The 22051-nt window shown below is 34.6% G+C and overlaps 1 long non-coding RNA gene and 1 pseudogene across 1 annotated transcript; one reads left to right on the top strand and one right to left on the bottom strand.

The window, feature by feature from the left end:
- LOC104103817 (very-long-chain aldehyde decarbonylase CER1-like) overlaps nucleotides 1-22051 on the bottom strand; it is a 59220-nt pseudogene that overhangs the window by 5025 nt on the left and 32144 nt on the right.
- Nucleotides 14460-21092, top strand: LOC117278612 (uncharacterized). Its single transcript, XR_011408245.1, has 4 exons — nucleotides 14460-17172; nucleotides 18340-18450; nucleotides 19095-19329; nucleotides 20697-21092. It is a non-coding gene; the product is annotated as an uncharacterized lncRNA (long non-coding RNA).

Raw genomic sequence — 22051 nt, 5'->3', positions numbered from 1 at the left:
TGGGGAGGAGAAATCTGAAATATTATGAATTTCTTTATCACCTTTTTTTAATCTATCACTCATGCCCTCAAACCATATTCAGTAGTAGAATTGTAGAAACTGAAGCAAACCCACAAATGGCTATCGTCATTTGCATCAATTACTCATGCTTTACTACAACAACATACTAGTATAATTCTACATAGTGAGGGTTTGAGGAGAGTTGGGTGAACACAAACCTTACCTCTATCTTGTGGAGAAAGAGGGGTTGTTTTAAATTACTCATGCTTTACAACAATAACAAGAACAACAAAATTAGTGTAGTATTCCTGCTTTATTAATTTATTTATTTTATCAAAAGTAAAATATTAAATTTTATTGGTAGCAATCCCATAATATTTATTTTAGCGAGGAGAGTTGTGTGAACACAAGTCTTACTCTTATCTTGTGGAGATAGAGGGGTTGTTTCAAATTACTTTTATTTTACAACAACAACAACAAACCTAATGTAGTATTTCTGCTTTATTAGTTAATTAATTTTTATCAAAAGTAAAATATTAAACTTTATTGGTGGCAATCCTATAATATTTATTTTAGTCGTGATTGGGCCGAAAGATGATGATTTGGAGAAGGATAAACGGCATACTATAAAAGCGTATCAACCGGGAATCAAACTCACGCGCCTGGGGAGAAAAGGCCCTCTACCACTGGCACCTTACGCCAGCTTTTCAGTTGGGTGTAAACATTAATATTTAGTCAATGTCTTCTACATATATACAGCTACATGCATATATGCATAGAGTTTCAACCAAGTCGCCCGGGTGGCGTGGCACCCTCAAGCTTGTACATAGATCCGCCCCTGATTATAGTATAAGAATTTTTTGCTATTGTATATGAAAGTTAAATTTTTTACATTATTTTCGCATTTTTTGACCGTGGTATCACTTTAACAAAATCTACTTTCTAACAACATGTTTGATGATTCGTTTTTTTTTTCTTACTAAGAAAGTCAAAAAAATCAAAGCCTTCGTACACATATAGTTAATTGCAAGATACCCATAATCTGGACCATGTCATCAATTAGCAACTCTAGTCCACCTAGAAGTAGCTTATGCTACATTGTGTGCTTGCGTATAAATTGGAAATATGCATCAAATTAAAGTGTGAACACATGTCAATGCTATGATTCATGACAAGTTGGAGTAAACAGAAAGATGCAATTGTAATGTCTTATCCGCTTCCTATAGTACCATGCAATTGCTTCCTTTTTAGTAGCACTATCAGATTTTTCATTTGAGTTTAACTATAGTATGATCCACATATTACTAATCGATTTTTAATTCATACATATTAATTTGTATAATCATTTTATAGACATATTCTCTATAATGTTTGGTAATGTACTAATCTATTACTGAGTTTTACTAATTGTGAGGCTGCAGGACTTGCCAGTTATTTAAGCACGTATGTGTTTTCATTTAAACTTCAGTTCATCAGAGACAGTTTTGACAATCACCACAATGTTTATTTTGTATTTTTTTCACTTGATCATTATGTCTGAAAGTAGCACTAAATTGTGCATATAATTTGTTTCTATGCACGTAAGTGTTTTAACTTAAATTTCTTCGTCTTCTTTCCTTATCTCTTGAGGAAAACATAGGTTAAAGTCATGATCTGAATCAGATTGTTGAGGAATGTATTGATACAGGACAAGTAGTTAGTGGGAGTTAGTTGTTATTTAAACCATAGTTAGCTAACTAGAGTACATAATAGTAACTATAGTTGAATTAGAGGTTAGTTAGTATAAATACACTTAGTCGGTAGTTGTACATTATTTTTTCAATTGAATGGAATTATGAGCTTTCCATTTCCAGCTCTTCTTCCTCTCGTCTTCATCTTCTTATTCTCTCAGATCAAATTATCAATTGAATGAATTCATCAAATTGACATGGTATCAGAGCAGATAATCGATCAAATCTAGGGTTCTTCGCTGTGAATTTGTTGAAGAACGGGGGATTCATCGATCCTCTATTTTTTGTTTTTTGTTCAAAACCCTAATTTTTCTCCAATGGCGATTGATGAAGTTACTGATCAAAGCTCGATTGTGATTGATCACAATCATCCTCTATATTTACATCCATCCGATACACCTGGAGCGTTTTCATTAGGTTTCCAGTTGATTGGAATGGAAAATTACACTATGTGGAGCCAAGCTATGGAAGTTTCGCTGTTGACTCGCAATAAGCAGGGATTTGTTGATGGAACCATTACACGCGACACCTATGGAGATAAGTATGCTAACCTATGGGACCGATGTAATGCTATAGTTAAATCATGGATTATGCATAATGTTAGTCGTGATTTGTTAAGCGGTGTTCTATTTCATTCAAATGCATGTGCAATCTGGGCTGATCTGCGTAAATATTTTGACAAGGTGAATGCTTCACGCATGTATTATCTTCACAGAGAAATTTTCACATTGACTCAAGGAATGTCTACTGTGTCTGTATATTACTCTAAACTGAAGGACCTCTGGAATGAATATGATTCAATAATGCCACCTCCTATTTGCTGTGATAAGTCTAAAAAGTTTGTAGATCATCAACAATATCAGCGACTATGGCAATTTCTGATGGGGCTTAATGATAATTACAGCCAAGCCCGTAGTCAAATTCTCATGAAATCTAAAATTTCCACTATTAATCAAGCATATGCAATGATTCTGCAAGATGAAAGTCAAAACATTGTAGCTGGTAATAGTTCATATGTATTTGATTCCTCAGATCCCACAACCTTGTACTCATCAAAGGTGGGACAAAAGATGAAGAAAAACTACCATTTGGAGTGTGACTATTGTAATATGAAAGGGCTGCTGCAAATTATTGAGGTGTGAATATTGCAACATGAAAGGGCATTTGAAGACAAACTGTTATAAGTTGAATGGCTACCCTGCAGATTTTAAGCTAAAGAAGAAAGCAAACATGACCAGTAGTCTTCCAGGCCAAAATTCTTATACTTCATCAGATGGAATACCAACTAAGCCATAGAATTATGGTCAACAAGGCCTTGGACAAGGACAGTAGCGGTTAGGGAAACAACAGTATGCTCCTGCACCTATCTTTACACCTGAGCAATATCAACAGATCTTTACTATGCTGAACAAATCACATGTCTCAGAATCTCCTGCTCGTGCACATATGGCAGGTAATGTTTCATATGTTCAACAGTCTGATGAAAAGTGGATTGTAGATACTGGAGCTACTAATCACATGGTTGAAAATCAAAATGCTTTGCATGATAAAGTGACAATAGGAAATGCAGGCAGTGTATAGATTCCTACAGGTGATTCAGCTAAAGTGTCTCATGTTGGAACTTGCCAACTGAGTTGAGGAGAAACTATTACAGGTGTTTTATGTGTGCCAACATTCAAGTTTAACCTATTGTCTGTGTCTCAATTGACAAAGGCTTTTAAGTGTTGTGCTGCCTTTTATCCTGATTTCTGCATTTTACAGGATCTCTTCACTAGGAAGGTAGAGGAGATTGGTAAGAAGGAAGGGGAACTTTATGTGCTTCATACACAAAGAAGATTAAAGGATCCAGCTAAGTCATTTATAGTAGTAAGAGATGAGGTTGAATTGTGGCATAGGAGGCTGGGACATGTTTCAGTCATTAAGAAGTTGTCTAGTTTCAATTGTAGCTATAGTACTGGAATAAGCCATTGCGATATTTGTCCATTGGCAAGACAAGCTAGAATTTCATTTCCTATAAGTACTACTAGAGCAGCAAATTATTTTGATTTACTGCATATGGATGTATAGGGGCCTTACAAAGCTTTAACTCATAATGGAAAGAGATATTTTCTCACAATTATAGACGATTGTTCTAGATGGACTTGGGTTTTCTTATTTCATCTTAAATCTGGTGTAGTTACAGTACTCAAGCACTTCATTACTATGGTAAGAACACAGTTTGGCAAGATGATAAAATGTTTTAGATCTGATAATGGCACAGAGTTTTTTAATCAGAATTGCAATGAATTTTTCTCAGTGCACGACATTATACATCAAAGTTCTTGTCCATACACTCCACAATAAAATGGAGTGGTGGAAAGAATACACACACATATCTTAGAGACAGTAAGGGCTATAAAGTTTCAGGGTCACTTGCATATTCGATTCTGGGGGGAATGTGTGGAGGCAGCAGTGTATATCATCAACAGGATACCCTCCACTGTTCTGAACAACAGATCACCATTTGAAATATTGTTTGGCAGAAAAGCTTCTATATCTAATAAGAGAGTTCTAGGATGTCTATGTTTTGCCACTAATCTAGTGAGGGGAGACAAATTTGGTCCTCGTGCAATAAGATCTGTATTTTTGGGATATGCTCCTACACAAAAGGGTTACAAGTTATATAATATTGAGAAAATGTCTATATTTGTGAGCAGGGATGTAGTATTCCATGAAGATGCATATCATTTTCAACATATTACTGAAGATTTCAGAGCATTCCCTCAGACAACTTACACAGTCAACAATGATTGTATGGTGTCACTTGTTGATAGCAGGGGTGATGATTCTCTTGAGACTGCTCATAGGGGTGATGATTCTCTTGAGACTGCTCATATTGATACAGAAGCTAATGCACTTATACATGGGATGCATGCCACATCATCTTCTATTCCCAGCAATGCAGAAGAGGGTACTATTTCTGTTTCAGAGATACAGTCATCAGCTATTGAAAATGAGGCATCTGTTATGGGACAAAATGAGGCACCTCTTGTTTGTGATCAGAGAAAATATGGTAGGACCACTGGACCCCCTATTTAGCTCAAGGATTACATTGGACCTCAAAGAGGGTCAAGTTATGCAAATCATTACTTCTACCCAATTGGCAATGTCATACACTATGATAGCCTCTCAGCCAAATATCAAGCTTACGTTGCTAAGGTTTCATTAAAAACTGAACCTACATCTTATTATGAAGCAGCCAAAGATGCAAGATGGATTGAGGCCATGAAAGTAGAGATTCAAGCTGTAGAAGACAATCACACATGGGAAGTGGTAGCATTACCTCATAGTAAGAAGGCAATTGGTTGTAAATGGGTCTATAATATTAAGTATACAGCTTTTGGAGATATAGAAAGGTTCAAGGCTCGTTTGGTGGAAAAAGGGTATAGCCAAAAGGAAGGCTTGGATTATCAGGAAATTTTTTCACCTGTAGTGAAAATGGTCACAGTTAGGTCTGTGATTGCTATTGCAGCTACAAAAGGTTGGTTTTTGCACTAAATGGACATGTATAATGCTTTCCTGCAAGGTGATTTGGAAGAAGAAGTATATATGCATCTGCCTCAGGGATTCTCACATTCAGCAAAGACACAAGTTTGTCGACTGCACAAGTCTCTTTATTGACTTAAACAGGCTTCACGCCAATGGAACATCAAGTTAACCACTGCTCTTCTTCAGTCAGGATTCAAAAAAAGTCATCTAGATTATTCTTTGTTCACCAAACATATCAATAGGAGAATAGTCATCATTTTAGTGTATGTGGATGACTTGCTCATCACTGGAGATGGTGATGTCCTTATATCAGACACTAAAGCTACACTTCATCAAAATTTCAAAATCAAAGATTTGGGGGAGCTAAAATATTTTTTGGGAATTGAGTTTGCAAGGAGTAAGGAAGGGATTTTGTTACATCAAAGGAAGTATTCCCTTGCACTTATCTCTGATGTTGGTTTGGCAGGGGAAAAACCTGCAGGGGCTCCTGTTGAGGTGAATCAGAAGTTAACCACATCTGAATTTGATCATCAATTTGGACTTACCAATGATACTTTGCTTGCTGATCCTGGAGCTTATCAGAGATTGATTGGTAGGCTTCTTTACTTGACCATTACTAGGCCATATATCTCCTTTGCCGTGCAATGTTTGAGCCAGTTCATGCATGCTCCTAAGACATCGCACTTCGAAGCTGCCTTAAGAGTGATTAGATACATGAAAAAGACTCATGGTCTGGGAATCCTTATGTCATCTACAGCTTCTAACAAGTTGTAAGCTTATTGTGATGCTGATTGGGCCTTTTGCCCAAATAAAAGGAAGTATGTGACTGGTTATATGGTCACACTTGGTGATTATCTCATCTCTTGGAAATCCAAGAAGCAAAATACTATCTCTCGTAGTTCAACTAGGGCTGAGTACATGAGTTTGGTATCAACAGTGGCAGAGATAGTGTGGTTGGTTGGTCTGTTCAGTGAATTGGGGGTATCTATCACTCTGCCAATTCCACTCTATTGTGACAGTAAATCTGCTATGCAAATTGCTGCAAACCTAGTCTTTCACGAAAGAACTAAACACATTAATATAGATTGCCATTTCATTCATGAGAAGGTACAACAGGGATTAGTTGAGACTATGTACTTGCCTTCTGCCGAGCAGCCAGCTGATCTCTTGACAAAGGGGTTAAGTTGCCTTTAGCATGACCATTTGTTATCCAAGATAAGTGTGATGACCCAAAATGTCATATTTGAATTTAATAAGTAATTCTATATTCTAAGACCTCAAAAAGCACCATTTAGCTATCCTCGACTTACGTGCGCAGTCCGTATAATTTTCTGGAAAGTTTATATGTAAAAAATGGATTAAAATATAAAATAGAGCTTTAAAACTCAACTGAGTTGACTTTTGTTAATATTTTGAGAAAACAGACCCGGATCAGTATTTTGACAATTTTGGTAGATCCGTATCGTGATTTGGGACTTGGGCGTATGCCCGGAATCGAATTTCGAGGTCCCTAGCCCGAGATATGGAATGTTGATGAAAAATTAAAAGCTTGAAAGCTTAATGATTTTTAAGAAATTACTGATATTGGATTTATTGACCCCGGGTCCGTATTTTGGTTTCAGAGCTCGGTATAGGTCCACTATAATATTTATGACTTGTCTGCCGAATGTGATGAGAATCGAAGTTGATTTGACGTGATTCGGACGTCCGGTTGTGAAAATATAAGTTTTAAAGTTTTCTTGAAAACTTCCTTTGATTTGATGTCTGATTCGTAGTTCTAGGTGTTATTATGGCAATTTAATCGCGCGAGTAAGTTCATATGATATTTTAGGACTTGGGTGCATGTTTGGTTTGGAGTCCTGAGGATTCGGGTGAGTTTCGGATAGGCTACGGGATGATTTTGAACTTAGAAAATCTGGTTTTTGAGCTTTTGCTGTCATCTGGTGCATTGTGCTTCGCGATCGCGAAGAGAAAATTCTAAGCCGTGAGTTTTACTCTTCGCGTTCGCGAAGATAGGCACGCGAACGCGAAAGGCTAGCTCCCAGTGCACTGCGAACGCGAGCTCAAAACTGCGATCGCGAAGAAGGAATGAGGCAGAAGCTGAAGCAGTGAAATTGTGCTACGCGATCGCATAAACCTGTACGTGATCGCGTAAGGCTGAGAAATTATTCTCTACGATCGCATGGACTTATACGCGATCGCGTAGTGTTAAACAAACCTGGGCAAATTTTGTTCTACGCGATCTCGAATGAATTTTCGCGATCACGATGAATAAAAATCTGAAAAACAGAACTTTAAGTTCTGGAAATGGGGTTTCAACCCATTTTCAACTTTTTTCCATTTTTGAGCCCGGGTAAGGCGATTCTTGGGCAATTTTTACGGGAAAATATTGAGGTAAGTGTTCATTATCCTATATTGATTATATTTCATGATTTCATACTCATTTATATCATGAATCCGTGAATTTATGGAAGAAAATCAGATTTTTATAAAATCTTCCAAAAACGAAAATTTAAGATTTGAAGGTTTATTTGACATCGGAATTTGATAAATTTTGTATGGTTGGACTCGTATCGGAACGGGTGTTCGGATTTCGTAAGTGTTTTCGAGAATTGAGATGTGGGTCCCATTGTCGAATATTTTAATGAATTTCGGATTTTTATCCGAAAAATTAGTAAATTCATATGGAATTAATTCCTATGATTCGTATTGAGTATATTGAATTGTTTATGAATAGATTTGAAGCTTTTGGATACAAATTTAAAAGAAAAAGTTGTGGTCGAGTAATTGATTGGAATTTGGAAAGCAAGTGTCGTGGTTAACCTTGACTTGAGGGAATAGAACCCTTAAACTATTTGTTATGTGAAATGCATGTGAACGACGTATAAGTGAGGTGACGAGTGTCTATATGTCGTCAAATTAATTATTTGCATAAATACTTGAAAAATCATAAATTATTTTAAATCATGAATTAATTAGGATAATAATTGTTTCTCTCATATTCTTTGCCAAATATTAATTCTTGAATTCCTGCATTAATTGTTACATGCTACTTGAATTATTTGTCTTAATTGTTATTTGACATTTAGCATATTAAATATTAAAATATCTATTTTTTCCCTGATTTCCATAATAATTTGCTATTTGACATTGTTTGTTTCATAATTAAATCATAATTATTGTATGCTAGTTGTCTTATAATTTCATATTAATTGTTGTATTTATTGGGGAAATTTCTTCTATAAGAATTGGTAAATGAATATATTAGAGGATCGGGTAGCACGCCGCAACAGACTTAGTAAAAGGTCCATATTGGGGGATCGGGTTGCATGCCGCAGCAGACTTTATTAAAATAAATTTATGGGAGGAGCGGGTTGCACGCCGCAACAGAATGGAATATGAATATATTGTGAGAGCGGGTTGCATGCTGCAACGGAAATTGATGGAAATGATAATTGGTTATGATTACTGAGTTGGCTTCAATTATTATAAATGAGTTATCCGATTTATTTTGATTATTTGTTATTGTTACTAATATTGCGTACAGGTTAATGTGAGTGTCCCGCCTTAGCCTCGTCACAATTTCGTCGAGGTTAGGCTCAGCACTTACCAGTACATGGGGTCGGTTGTACTGATACTACACTCTGCACTTCTTGTGCAGATTTCGTAGTTGTTCCCAGCGGCGCACCATAGACTTGCTCGGATTTCAGCTACTAGAGGAGACTTGAGGTATAACTGCATGGCGTCCGCAGTTCTGAAGTCCCCGTCTATTTTACTTTAGCTGTGTATTTATTTCCAGATAGCTTTATTTTATTCAGACCTTTATTTGTATTATTCTAGAAGCTCGTGCACTTGTGACACCAATTCTGGGATGGTATTTAGACACTATTATTTTTAAGAATTATTCACTACATTTCAAACCTTACTTCTGCATTTGTTCTTTGTTATTAATAAATTTAAAAATTATTTTAAAAATGGATAATATTATTCTGACGTTGGCTTGCCTAGCAAGTGAAATATTAGTGTGATGACCCAAAATATCATCTTTAAATTTAATAAGTAATTCTGTATTCTAAGATCTCAAAAAGCACCATTTATCATTCCTCGACTTACGTGCGCAGTCCGTAAAATTTTCCGGAAAGTTTTCATGTGAAAAATGGATTAAAATGTGAAATAGAGCTTTAAAACTCAGCTGAGTTGACTTTGGTCAACCTTTTTAGCAAACGGACTCGGATCAGTGTTTTGATAGTTTCGGTAGCTCCGTATCGTAATTTGGAATTTGGACGTATGCCCGAAATTTAATTTGGAGGTCCCTAGCTCAAGTTATGACCATTTAACGGAACTAGCAATTTAAAGGCTAAAGACTTCCAAGTTTAACCACGGGATTGACTTTTTGATATCGGAGCCGGTATCCGATTCTGAAAATTTGAATAGCTCCGTTATGTCATTTAGGACTTGTGTGCCAAATTTGAAGTCATTCCGGATTCATTTAATATGTTTTGGCACGAGATTTGCAAATGAAAAAGTTTAAAACTCAAAGTTCGAATCGGGGTGTGAATTGTAATTTCAGCGTTGTTTGACGTGATTTTTGACCCCGAGTAAGTCCGTATTATTTTACGGGACTCGTTGGTATATTCGGACGGGGTCCCAAGTACCCCGAGTGTGACTCGAATTGAAATCGGAACAAGAATTGAACTTAAGCAAAATCTGAAATTTTGCCTTCTGTTGTTATCACACCTGCGGATTTTTGACCGCAGGTGCGAGCTCGCAAAAGCGAGCCTTCCATCACAGAAGCGGCCTGGGTAGGCTGGGCAAAGGTCCGCAGGTGCGAAAACTTGCACGCACTCGCGCGTCCGCAGAAGCGGACTTGGTAATCGCAGAAGCGGAAGGCAGCGCAGGTGCGCATTTTTCCTCCGTAGGTGCGAGGCCTCGCCTGGCAGCCCCCAATTCGCAGATGCGAGCTCGCATGTGTGAGTCCAGGCACCGCAGGTGCGGAAATGCCTGGGCAATGTATATATCGAAGAGTCCGATATTATTTTCACATTTTGGTCATTTTGAGCTCGGTTAAGGCGGAGTTTTGGGCGATTTTCACGGAAAACATTGGAGTAAGTGTTCCTTATCCTATATTAATTATATTTCATGATTCCATACTCGTTTATATCATGAATCCGTGAATTTATGGAAGAAAAATCAGATTTTTCTAAAATCTTCCAAAAACGAAAAATTTAGATTTGAAGGTCCATTTGTTATCGGAATTGGATAATTTTTGTATGGTTGAACTCGTAGCGGAACGGGTGTTCGGATTTCGTGAGTTTTTTCGGAATTTGAGACGTGGGTCCAACTGTCAAATATTTTAATAAATTTCAGATTTTTATCCGAAAAATTAGTAAATTCATATGGAATTAATTCCTATGATTCGTATTGAGTATATTGAATTGTTTATGAATAGATTTAAAGCTTTTGGAGATAAATTTAAAAGGAAAAGTTGTGGTTGAGTAATTGATTAGAATTTGCAAAGCGAGGTAAGTGTCGTGGTTAACATTGACTTGAGGGAATAGAACCTTTAAATTATTTATTATGTGAAATACATGTGAACAACGTATAGGCGATGTGACGAGTGTCTATACGTCGTCAAATTAATTGTTTGCATATTTACTTTAAAAATCATAAATTATTTTAAATCATGAATTAATTGTTATAATAATTATTTTTCTCCTATTCTTTGTCAAATATTAATTCTTGAATTCCTGTATTAATTGTTACATCTTATTTGAATTATGTGTATTAATTACTACTTGACATTTAGCATATTAAACATTAAACTGCCTATTTTCTCCATAATTTTCATAATAAATTGCTATTTGTCATTGTTTGTTTCATAATTAAATCATAATTATTCTATACTTGTTGTCTTAAAAGTTTTTATTAATTGTTGCATTTATTGGGGCAATTTCTTTTATAAGAATTGGTAAATGAATATATTGGGGGATCGGGTTACACGCCGCAACAGATTTATTAAAAAGTTCATATACATAATAGAATTGATTGAAATGAATATATTGGGGAATCGGGTTGTACGTCGCAACAGACTTATTAAAAAATTCATATACTTAATAGAATTGATTGAAATGAATATATTGGGGGATCGGGTTGCACGCCGCAATAGACTTATTAAAAAGTTCATATTGGAGGATTGGATTGCATGCTGCAATAGACTTATTTAAAAGTCAATATATATACTTGATTAAAAATAATTATATGAGAGGATTGAAAATGAATATATTGTGAGAGCGGGTTACACGTTGCAACAGAATTGAATTTGAATATATTGTGAGAGCGGGTTGCACGCTGCAACGGAAATTGATGGAAATGATAATTGGTTATGACTGCTGAGTTGGCTTCAATTATTATAAATGAGTTACCTGATTTATTTCTATTATTTGTTGTTGTTACTAATATTGCGTACAGGTTAATGTAAGTGACTTGCCTTAGCCTCGTCACTACTTCGTTGAGGTTAGGCTCAGCACTTACCAGTACATGGGGTCGGTTGTACTGATACTACACTCTGTACTTTTTGTGCAAATTTTAAAATTGGTCCTAGCAGCGTACCATAGACTTGCTCGGATTTCAGCTACCAGAGGAGACTTGAGGTATAACTGCATAGCGTTCGCAGTTCTAAAGTCGCCGTCTATTTTACTTTAGCTGTGTGTTTATTTTTAGACAGCTTTATTTTATTCAGACCTTTATTTGTATTTATTCTAGAAGCTCGTGCACTTGTGACACCAATTCTGGGATGGTATTTAGACACCATTATTTTTAAGGATTATTCACTACATTTCAGACTTTACTTCCGCATTTGTTCTTTGTTATTAATAAATTTAAAAATTATTTTAAAAATGGATAATATTATTCTAACATTGGCTTGCCTAACAAGTGAAATGTTAGGCGTCATCACGGTCCAAAGGTGGAAATTTTGGGTCGTGACAGTTATGCGCCATCACGGTCCGAAGGTGAGAATTTCGAGTCGTGACACTAGGCCTAAAGAACATCTTCCTTAGACCTAGCTTGATTGGAGGGTGGGGTGTTAGAGGAATGTATTGATATAGGACAAGTAGTTAGTGGGAATTAGTTGTTATTTAAACCATAGTTAGCTAACTAGAGTATATAATAGTAACTATAGTTGAATCAGAGGTTAGTTAGTATAAATACACTAGGGTCGGTGGTTGTACAATATGTTTTCAATTGAATGGAATTATGAGCTTTCCATTTCCAGCTCTTCTTCCTCTCGTCTTCATCTTCTTATTCTCTCAGATCAAATTACCAATTGAATAAATTCATCAAATTGACACAGATGAGCTAAATTTAAATTAGATTAATGTTTTAAATTTTTTTAAGATAACTGTTCGCGATTCAAGAATCTAAGAAATGATCAAAATATATTTTCATATACTATTGTTTAAGAAAATAGCATTTTTGGGAGTCCATCACTCAAATGGTCACTCGGCTATTCGAAATTATCTAGTAAACCTATATTTCTTTTATTTGTAAGAGAAAAATTACCTAACTATGCCTATAGCACTAAAAAAATCACTCAACCAAATTTCTCAAACTTTCGTTGGTCAAATACTTATTTTACCCTCTAAATTATCATCTTGTCTTTTATTTTTTTTACTTTTTAAATTTTATGGTATTTTTTCCTCCTTTTAATCTGTATTATGACTTATCTATAGAACAAATAAATATTATTTTTAACATAAAAATGTGGAATATAATTTTCAAGGTATATTCCAAGCATATATAAATTTGGAATATAAAATTATTAAACATAATTTTTAAGCATATATAATGTTGGAATAAAAAAATTGAGCATAATTTTGAAGAATATATAATGTATGTTATAAATTATGCCTCTATTTTAAATAATTGTTTTTTTTGTATTACTTGCATAGAATATATGTTTAAAAAGCTTTTATTCTTTTTCTTTCTCAATTGTGTAAATAAATTTTTGAGAGTTTGTTATCAAAATTGTTGATACGAATAAATAATTCTATTTAAATTTTGTGTTGTGCTAAATTATTTTATTATTTCAATATTATACATGTTTGAAAAATCTTTTTAAATTTTACTTTATAAATAAGATTTATTGTTTTAATTAGACACGTTTTTAGTGTTCGTGTTGTTTAATGGAGCATTTAATTTCAAGTGAACGTAGAGAGACATTTGGTCCCTGTTAGGTGAAAGCCGACTTTCTTGTCGTAATTAAAGGCATTTCAGGTTTCTGGTTCAAAAGGAGACAAGTAGTAGAAGCAAAAAATGGTTCTCTGACATCCACGGTGATTTTACGAAGTTTTAATTTGGCTATTACAAGTAGTAGCTTGTTCTCTCTCTAGGGTGTCAATGGTTTTTAGAAAAAAGGATTACACTAAATAATGGGTTAAAATAAAGGTTAGTTGTATTAATCATCATACTATACTATATTAAAAGTAGAAACATTGTAAGTCAAAAGTTAATTTATAAATTCACCCATAAAAAATTAAGTGACAATTTTGCCCTTTCAATCAATCACTATTTCAACAATATTTGTATAAAAAGAGGTAAATATATATTCTAATGAAGATTAAAAAAGTGTTAAATTAAAGAAAGAATTACAAGAAAATACACGTGATTTCACACCATAACAAAAAATTGCCCATGTTTTTAAATTTTACCCGACCTAGCCCATATTGTATATATATTGAAATCACTAGCAAATTCAAAATTTGTGTTCTTACAACCATTGCTTCTAAAAACTATAGAGTTAAATCTGTGTTCTTACAACCATTGCTTTCACTCTCTCTTCTTCTTACATCTTCTACATATGCTTCAAGGGGTCGTGTATTTTCTGCTTCTCCCCATGTGTCACCTGGTTGCAATATAAGAAAGTTGAAGAGTAGAAGTCCACCATTGAAGGCCATTCAAAGTTTTATTTTGAAAAATAGGATTTTTTGAGTTTGTTACTTGTTTGGATTGGGTGTTGTTCCAATTGATTGAAAATATCAAAAGGAGTTCAAATTTTAAATTTGAAGTGATTTGGAGTAGATTTAAGCAAGATTTGAGTTAAATTTCAAAAAATACGCACGGAAGAAGACGAAGTCAGTTTTTTGTATAATTATGTATAATCTTCTATAATAGTGTATATGAGTGTATAAACACGTCTTATACACTATTATACACTTTTATACAAGCTTCTGTAGATGAACTTCTTCCACGATTTTCAGTTGCAATTCCTGTTCAAAGCTAGTCCAAATCTCCATTAAATGACTTCAAATTTTATATACAACCTCCTTATACTATTTATAACAAGTCTAAATAATACCCACTCCAAATTTCTCACAAAATCAAATTCGGAATTTAAATTCACATATTTAAGCTTATTAAAAAGCAATTTTTTACCATTCAAATGGATTTGGTTTGTTGAACTAATATTTGAATCACAGTTACTGATTCGAAAATTAACTTAAAAGCTTGAGCAATCTTTTTTTAAAAATTAAACAGTAATTTCGAGAATCTATTTGAGTTGAATGTTGAATGTTAGCATATTATTTTTGGGCTAGTTGGTTGTAAATTAAAATATGGGCTATAAAATTGAAAAGTAGGAAGCCCACTTGTTCTTATGTGAAATTTTCCAAAAATTAAAACTAAAAGACACAAATGTGGACACATTGGCATTGAGATGGTCAGCTTTTAACAAAGCCTTTGGGCTTCTTCGGAGAACGGTGCATGTAAGCTTGAGCATTTTATTTCTTCCGCATTCAAAATTGCAACAGTACGAAGTGCATTGAACATAACAATTATAATTGAGAAAACTGTTACTCAAAATAAATTACTTCATCTGTCAAAGAAAACCAACATATATACAATTAAAATTGTTAATTAATTATCTCATCTGTTGAAGAAACCCATCAAACACTCAATAAAATTCTTATCAAACATCTGCATATATAAATTGCCTTTGAAATCGAATTGAAATTTTCTGCTTCGGTAAAAATATTGTAAATTTTAGTTAAGCTTATATGTTCGCCTCCTGCAACATACAAATCTTCTACTATATACGTCAACTCAAGTAAGTAATTTTTTTTCTCTTATTACTCTCCATGAAAAACACTAGAACACTTCCTACAATTATTTTGTTCTATGAAGTAGTGCTATCATTTTTTTTTTGTGGTAACTATATATGTGTAACAAATGATATATCAAGCATTTGGAAGTTTATTGTCATATTTGGTATAAGAGTAAACTTAGTTTGGTTATCCAGAAACGTAGAAACAACCAAAGATAATTTTGTTATCAAACTGTTTTAGATATTCAAGGCATCTACTCTTTTCATGTACACATTATTCTCGATCGGGCCGCACGACCTCGGCATAATCGTGCGTTATATCGCTGATAGTCCGAATGTTCACGAGATTATTCTTCCACTGATGCATGGTCTTTTATATGGTATTCCATATCCGTTTGATACTGGCACTTGATATATCTGAGTTGTTGAGGTAGAATATAAGACTGAGAAAATCATACCCTTTAAAAGAAGTTTTGGAAGATTATGTAACTTACAGATTTACCCCATTATTGATGTGTGCTTCATATCTGCTATGATTTATTATATTGCTTTATTGGACCTCTAGTAAGTGTCGATTTCGACCCCTCGTGACTACTTCTCTGAGGTTAGGCTAGACATTTACTGGGGTATGAGTTGATTTACGTATGTAAGCACGTAATTTTTGACTCGCGCAACTTTTAAAACTAGTATTTTTAAAATATTTACTTATTTTTAATTTGATAGGATTTAGCCTATTTTTCACTTTTAATCTAATAGTAGAACATAAAATTCGAAAACACAAAAAAATAGTTTCACTTTGTTTTTTACCTCATTACATATCTTTTTCAAGAATATTAGTATTTTTGGTAGAAGTATTATTTTAATTTTGCGATGATTTTAATCTAATCCTATTTTTATTTTTAGTATGATATTTGAAAAAATACCAAAAATAGTTTTGTTTTAACGGTTAGTTTTATTTTAATAGTTATTTCTACTTAAGTAGGGCTAATTAATATTTTGGTAGTATTTTATCTTTGTTTTTTATTTAATAGGCAAGAGTTGATGTGGGGTGGATAAATTTTTGGTTAATTAGATCCATTTTAAGCACAAATCTGGCCAAAAAAGTCTAAAGTGGATGGCCCATTCCCTCATATAACACCCTAGAACTAACCCTAGAGAGACCGAATTCCTCCACCCCTAAGACAGACCACCCTTCACTAACTCTAGGCACACAAAAAAAGCAGCAGCACGCCCCACAAAAATACATACGCCTCTGCTGCCCCATTCCCCCCCCTCCCCCCAAAAAAAACCAAATAAATCCATATCTTCCAAAAACTTTGAGAAATCAGCCGCCCACCTCCCATAGGAAACCCTTCAACTCCTCCATTCTAAGCCGACCTCCCCCGGATTTTCAGGTCTTCAGCCGCATCTCCTCCGCCTTTCAACCATGAAACCACCATTGAAGCCTTCTTCTTCCGCGTTCTCAATCATAATAGTCACAGAACTTTAAAGAACTCAAGAGATTTTATTCAGGTTTACTATTTCAGAATCTGGCGAGCTCTCAAAAACCGACGATATCCGTCGAAACAGGTTGGTTTCAACTGGAAACCTTCATATCTGCTCAAATCTGGCCGGTTTTAGGATTTTCCGGTGAGGTATCCAAACAAAAGGGAGTTTGAGTCAGTGAGGTTGTCCGCTTGGATTCGCCGTTCGAGGTCTTTGTTCGATTTTTCCGGTCCAGGCTCTGTTCCACAGTTTCGGTCAAGTATTTGTACGCGATTTTGTTGCTTTCGCGTTTCAAAGCTTTCAACAGTCACGGTCAGATTCTGTTTTGAGGTCCATTTCCTAACACACTCTCCAACTTTATTAACCTTGTATGCCCATAATTTTGTTTGACTGATTATGTGAGATGATGCTCTTTATTTTGCTCTTGGTATGATTATGTGTTACATATGCTTAATTTTGTGTAAATCTTCTGAGTTTAAATTAAGTATATTGTGGATGATCTATCATTTTTATGGTGTGTAGCCTTAACGGAAGTATTTACTGTGTTTTGAGAAACTGTTCCATTTAGTTGATAACATGAAGGTGAATTAAGTCTTAAGATACTCTTTTGGAAAAAGAAGAGTTACGGAATTAAGATGCAGAGATTCTAAGTTGGAAAACTAACGAGAAATAATAGGCTGTGAGATTTGTGAACTAAAATGAAAGTGAATTAGGCCAAAGTGATACTGGATTTGAATTTTGTTTGGCATGTGACAATTTGAGCTGTGAAAGATTTTTGTCAATTCTTTATTTTTGCGTTACTAATTTAACCGCTAGTAGCATGTTTAGGCCGTCAATATTTGAGTAGGTAAACTTTTTGGGTGTTTATGTTTTAGCTTTTTCGAGGTGAGAGGTCGTTCCCTTTAGTTCATATTCAGGGGAATGCACCATAGACTTTGTATATATTTTTATCCGGGGTATGCCCCGTAATATCATGTATTTGGAGGCCGCGACGAACCTCGTGGAAAAGCACTGCATATATTAGTATTTAGGACTTTAATTTACTTTTCTTTTTCTATTTTCTTTTATTAAGTGGGGACGACCTCGAGCCTCTTTTGTGATTGCTTTCCTTTTTCTGTGTTTTAACCTCAATTTGAATATTTTAAGAGCAAACTTGATCATGTGCGCAACCGTACTAGTTACGGGACTCGGGGAATGCCTAACACCTTCTCCCCGAGTCAAATGAACCCCCTTACCTGAATCTCTAGTGCAGTCAGTTTTAGAGTCTAAACGTGTTTCGAAAGAACAAATCATTTCTAAAAATGGTGACCTGACACACCGAAACCAAATGTTAGGTGGCGATTCTGAAAATCTTTTGAACACAATTTTTTGTCACTTTCTAATTGAAAACCCTTGTGATCTTTACAAATCATCTTTTTATCATTTCTAAGATGGTTAAGTGAGTGAAAAAAGGGTGTGACAACGTATTCATGCTACACTTCTGCACTAAATGTGCAGGATCTGACAGGTTCAATTTGTGATCATCTTGGCGCGTAAGCGCAGCTGTTGAGGAGACTTTATGGTGAGCTGCATTCCAGGCTACGTATCACAGCCCACAGAGTCTCCATCGTAATTTACGCTATCCTGTCTTATTTACATTCCAGACAGATGTTGTATTATTATTGTACTACTTAATAAATGTTCATGCATTTGTGACACCGAGTTTTGGGATGTTCTAGAAGTTGTTTGTGATTTTGCTTAGCATTTACATACTTTTATTATCTATTCTGTTAAAATTTTAAGTTTCCATGATTTTAATGCGTTGATTTCTTTATCTAATAAAATTCACGATTTTGAGAATAATAAAGTTCATAATTAAGTTGGTAGTTCACCGTTGGCTTGCCTAACAGTGACGTTGGGCGCATGTTGAAGACTGAAGCTACAATGTACAAAAGCTAGGGACTAAACTGCACTTTAGCAAACTTGTAACTGAAATTAGGAAAGTAGTTATTAACTACCTTGTGTTAGTTACAGATATGAAAGAATATGTAGAGCAAATTCTCCATGTATATATACTCTTGATCCGCTTATTGTATAGAATACAATTGAATGAAATGAATATAATACACTTTACTTCCTCTTCTCTCAAGATCATCTAATTCTCTCTTCTTCCTCGACTCTATTTCTACTTCTATTCTTTCTTCTTCTTCTATATTTCTTTCTAGAGTTCTTAGCTTACATAGTACTCAAATAAGTTCATGGTATCATAACAGCAAAGCCTCAGAGCTTGAAGATTTAATCAATTCCGCAAATCATTTGAAGAAAGAAAGATCTTTCAAATCAAAGAAACAAGAATGAGTAATACTGCAGATCAAGAAGCAGTTGCAAGTGCTACTGCGTCTGGAGGAGGAAACAATCAAGCTTCTCTGGGAATCGACTATATTCACCCTTTGTTTCTTCATCCATCAGATTTTAGTGGTATACAAATTATCTCATTTCAACTTACAGGTATCGAAAACTATTCTATTTGGTTTCATTCAATGAGAATTTCTCTGTTAGGAAGGAATAAACTAGGACTTGTGGATGGCTCTTGTAAAAAAGAAGATTTTTCTGAAGCTATGAGAAATCATTAGGAAAAGGGTTAATGCCATAATTCTTTCTTGAATAATGAGTTTAGTTGCTAAAGGACTTCTAGGAGGTATTATGTATGCTACTAATGCCTAGGTTGTTTGGGAAGAATTGTATTAACGATTTAACAAAATTGATTGTTCGAGAACCTTTAATATCCATAAAGAGATTTCTACTTTCACCCAAGGAACTACTTATGTGTCTAGCTATTTCTCAAAATTAAAATACTTATGGGAAGAGTTTGAGGCATTAGTTCATGCTCCTAGCTGCAATTGTGAAAAATCCAAAGAGTTTAGACTGAATCTGCAGAAACTGAAGTTGTTTCAATTCTTAATGGGGCTTAATGACTCATATGCCCAGGCAAGAAGCCAAATCTTGCTCATGAGCCCAATACAATCTGTAAACCAAGCCTACTCTATGGTTATAAGTGATGAAAGCCAAAAATCAGTCAAAATGTGACTTGTATCCTAGGTGCTAATCCTGCAGTAATGCTAGAAAACTATGAAGCTGCTATGTTCAACAGAAATGGTGGTGGAAATCAGAACCACATGTTCAAGAAGAACTATAATTTGTAGTGTGAAGTATACAAACTTAAGGGGAATACCAAAGAAACCTGCTATAGGGTGGTAGGATACCCTCCTTAATTTAAGAAAAGAAAGTTTGGACAATCTGCAACTTATAATGTACAGATGGACAGTTGTACTTCTCAGGCTAGACAAAATAGTGGCTACAATGATTTTTCACAAGCAAGCTTTTTATCGACTAAATCAAGAGTGGATTACTCTGACATGTAGCACAAATCAGACACTCTTAATAGACAGAATACCAACATTGTCCCTACATAGTTTACCAAAGAACAGTGCAATAAGCTTCTACAAATGATAAACAAAGAAGAAGCAACATCAACTTACTCAGCTAATATAGCAGGTAAGCATAATGAGTGCATTGCTACTAAGACTCTTCAGGAATGGATCAGTGACACAGGTGCAACTAGTCATATGGTGTCAAGATTAAGCTGCATGAATAGTGATACTATAATTAAGTCTGAAATACCAAAAAAAAGTGTTCCTACCAAATGGTGATGTGTCTCTAGTCACACATGTAGGAACAAGTAGTCTGTTTAACAAAGATACTATCACAAATATTTTTCATCTACACAGTTTAAGTACAACCTTATAGCTGTATCTAAACTAACTAAAGAGCTAAATTGGATGGTTGCTTTCTTCTCTGAATTTTGTGTTTTTCAGGATCTCTTGAGTGGGAAGGTGAAAGGAGTTGGTAGAGAAAAGGATGGGCTATATCTGTTTGTGACTGGTGCAAATGAACACACAAAGCTTGCAGGCTTAAATGTTCAAGACTCAGACTGCAGAATCAACAGTAATGAAGTTGATATATAACTATGGCATAGTCGACTAGGACATGTTTCTATTTCTGTAATGAAGAAACTTTGATCTGTTTCTCAAGAGGCTATAGCAAATAGACTAGCTAATTGCAAAGTATGCCCATGTGCAAAGCAGACTAGGCTTCCATTCCCTAACAATAATATTAGAACTAATAAGTGTTTTGAACTAGTTCATATGGATGTATGGGGGCCTTACAAAGTCTCTACTTTTCATGGATATAAATACTTTTTGACTATAGTCGATGATCACTCAAGAATGACATGGATTTATCTATTTGCTTTGAAGTCTGATGTGTGTGTACTCATTTAATAATTTGTTCAACTCATTAAAACACACTTTGATAGAACTATAAAGGTGGTCAAAATAGATAATGGCTCTGAGTTTGTCAACTTAGTTTGTAGTGAATTTTTCAGCAAATGTGGGATCATTCATCAAAAGACTTTTGTTTATACACCCCAATAGAATAGGATAGCATAAAGAAAATATAGATATATTTTGGATGTCACTAGAGCTATAAGATTTCAAGGTGCTATACCAATCAGGTTCTGGGGACTATGTGTACTAGCAGTTGTTTACATTATTAATAGAATGCCTAGTTCAATACTACAACACAAGTCTCCATTTGAAAAGCTATACAAAAAAAAGCCATCCATTCAACATCTGAGAGTCTTAGGGTGTCTATGTTTTGCTAAACATGTGCAAGAAACTGATAAAATGTTATCTAGAACAAGAGTTGCAGTGCATATGGTGTATGTAGAAAATTAGAAAGGATATACTCTTTATGATATTGAGAAAAATGAGTTTTTCATCAATAAAGATGTAATATTCAAAGAAATTGTCTTTCCATTCTCTCTTAGTACAAGCAAACAACAAAATCAGTCCATCTTCAATGATACTACACAAGGCCAGCAATATCTATATACAGAAATGTATACTACATATGTGTCACGATTCAAAATTCTCACCTTCGGAACCGTGATGGCACCTAACATTTCACTTGCTAGGCAAGCCAACGTTAGAATATAATTAGCAATTTTACCAAAATTTTAAATTAATTAATACCAAGGAAACAAATACAGAAATAATGTCTGTAATAATCCATAATAATCGTGATATCTAAATACCATTCCAGAACTGTAGTCACAAGTGCGCGGGCTTCTAGAATAATACAAATAAAGGTTTGAATAAAATTCAAGCTG

The sequence above is a fragment of the Nicotiana tomentosiformis genome, chromosome 1 (assembly GCF_000390325.3).
Source record: "Nicotiana tomentosiformis chromosome 1, ASM39032v3, whole genome shotgun sequence".
NCBI lineage: Eukaryota > Viridiplantae > Streptophyta > Magnoliopsida > Solanales > Solanaceae > Nicotiana > Nicotiana tomentosiformis.
This window is presented reverse-complemented; position numbering and strand designations above follow the sequence as displayed.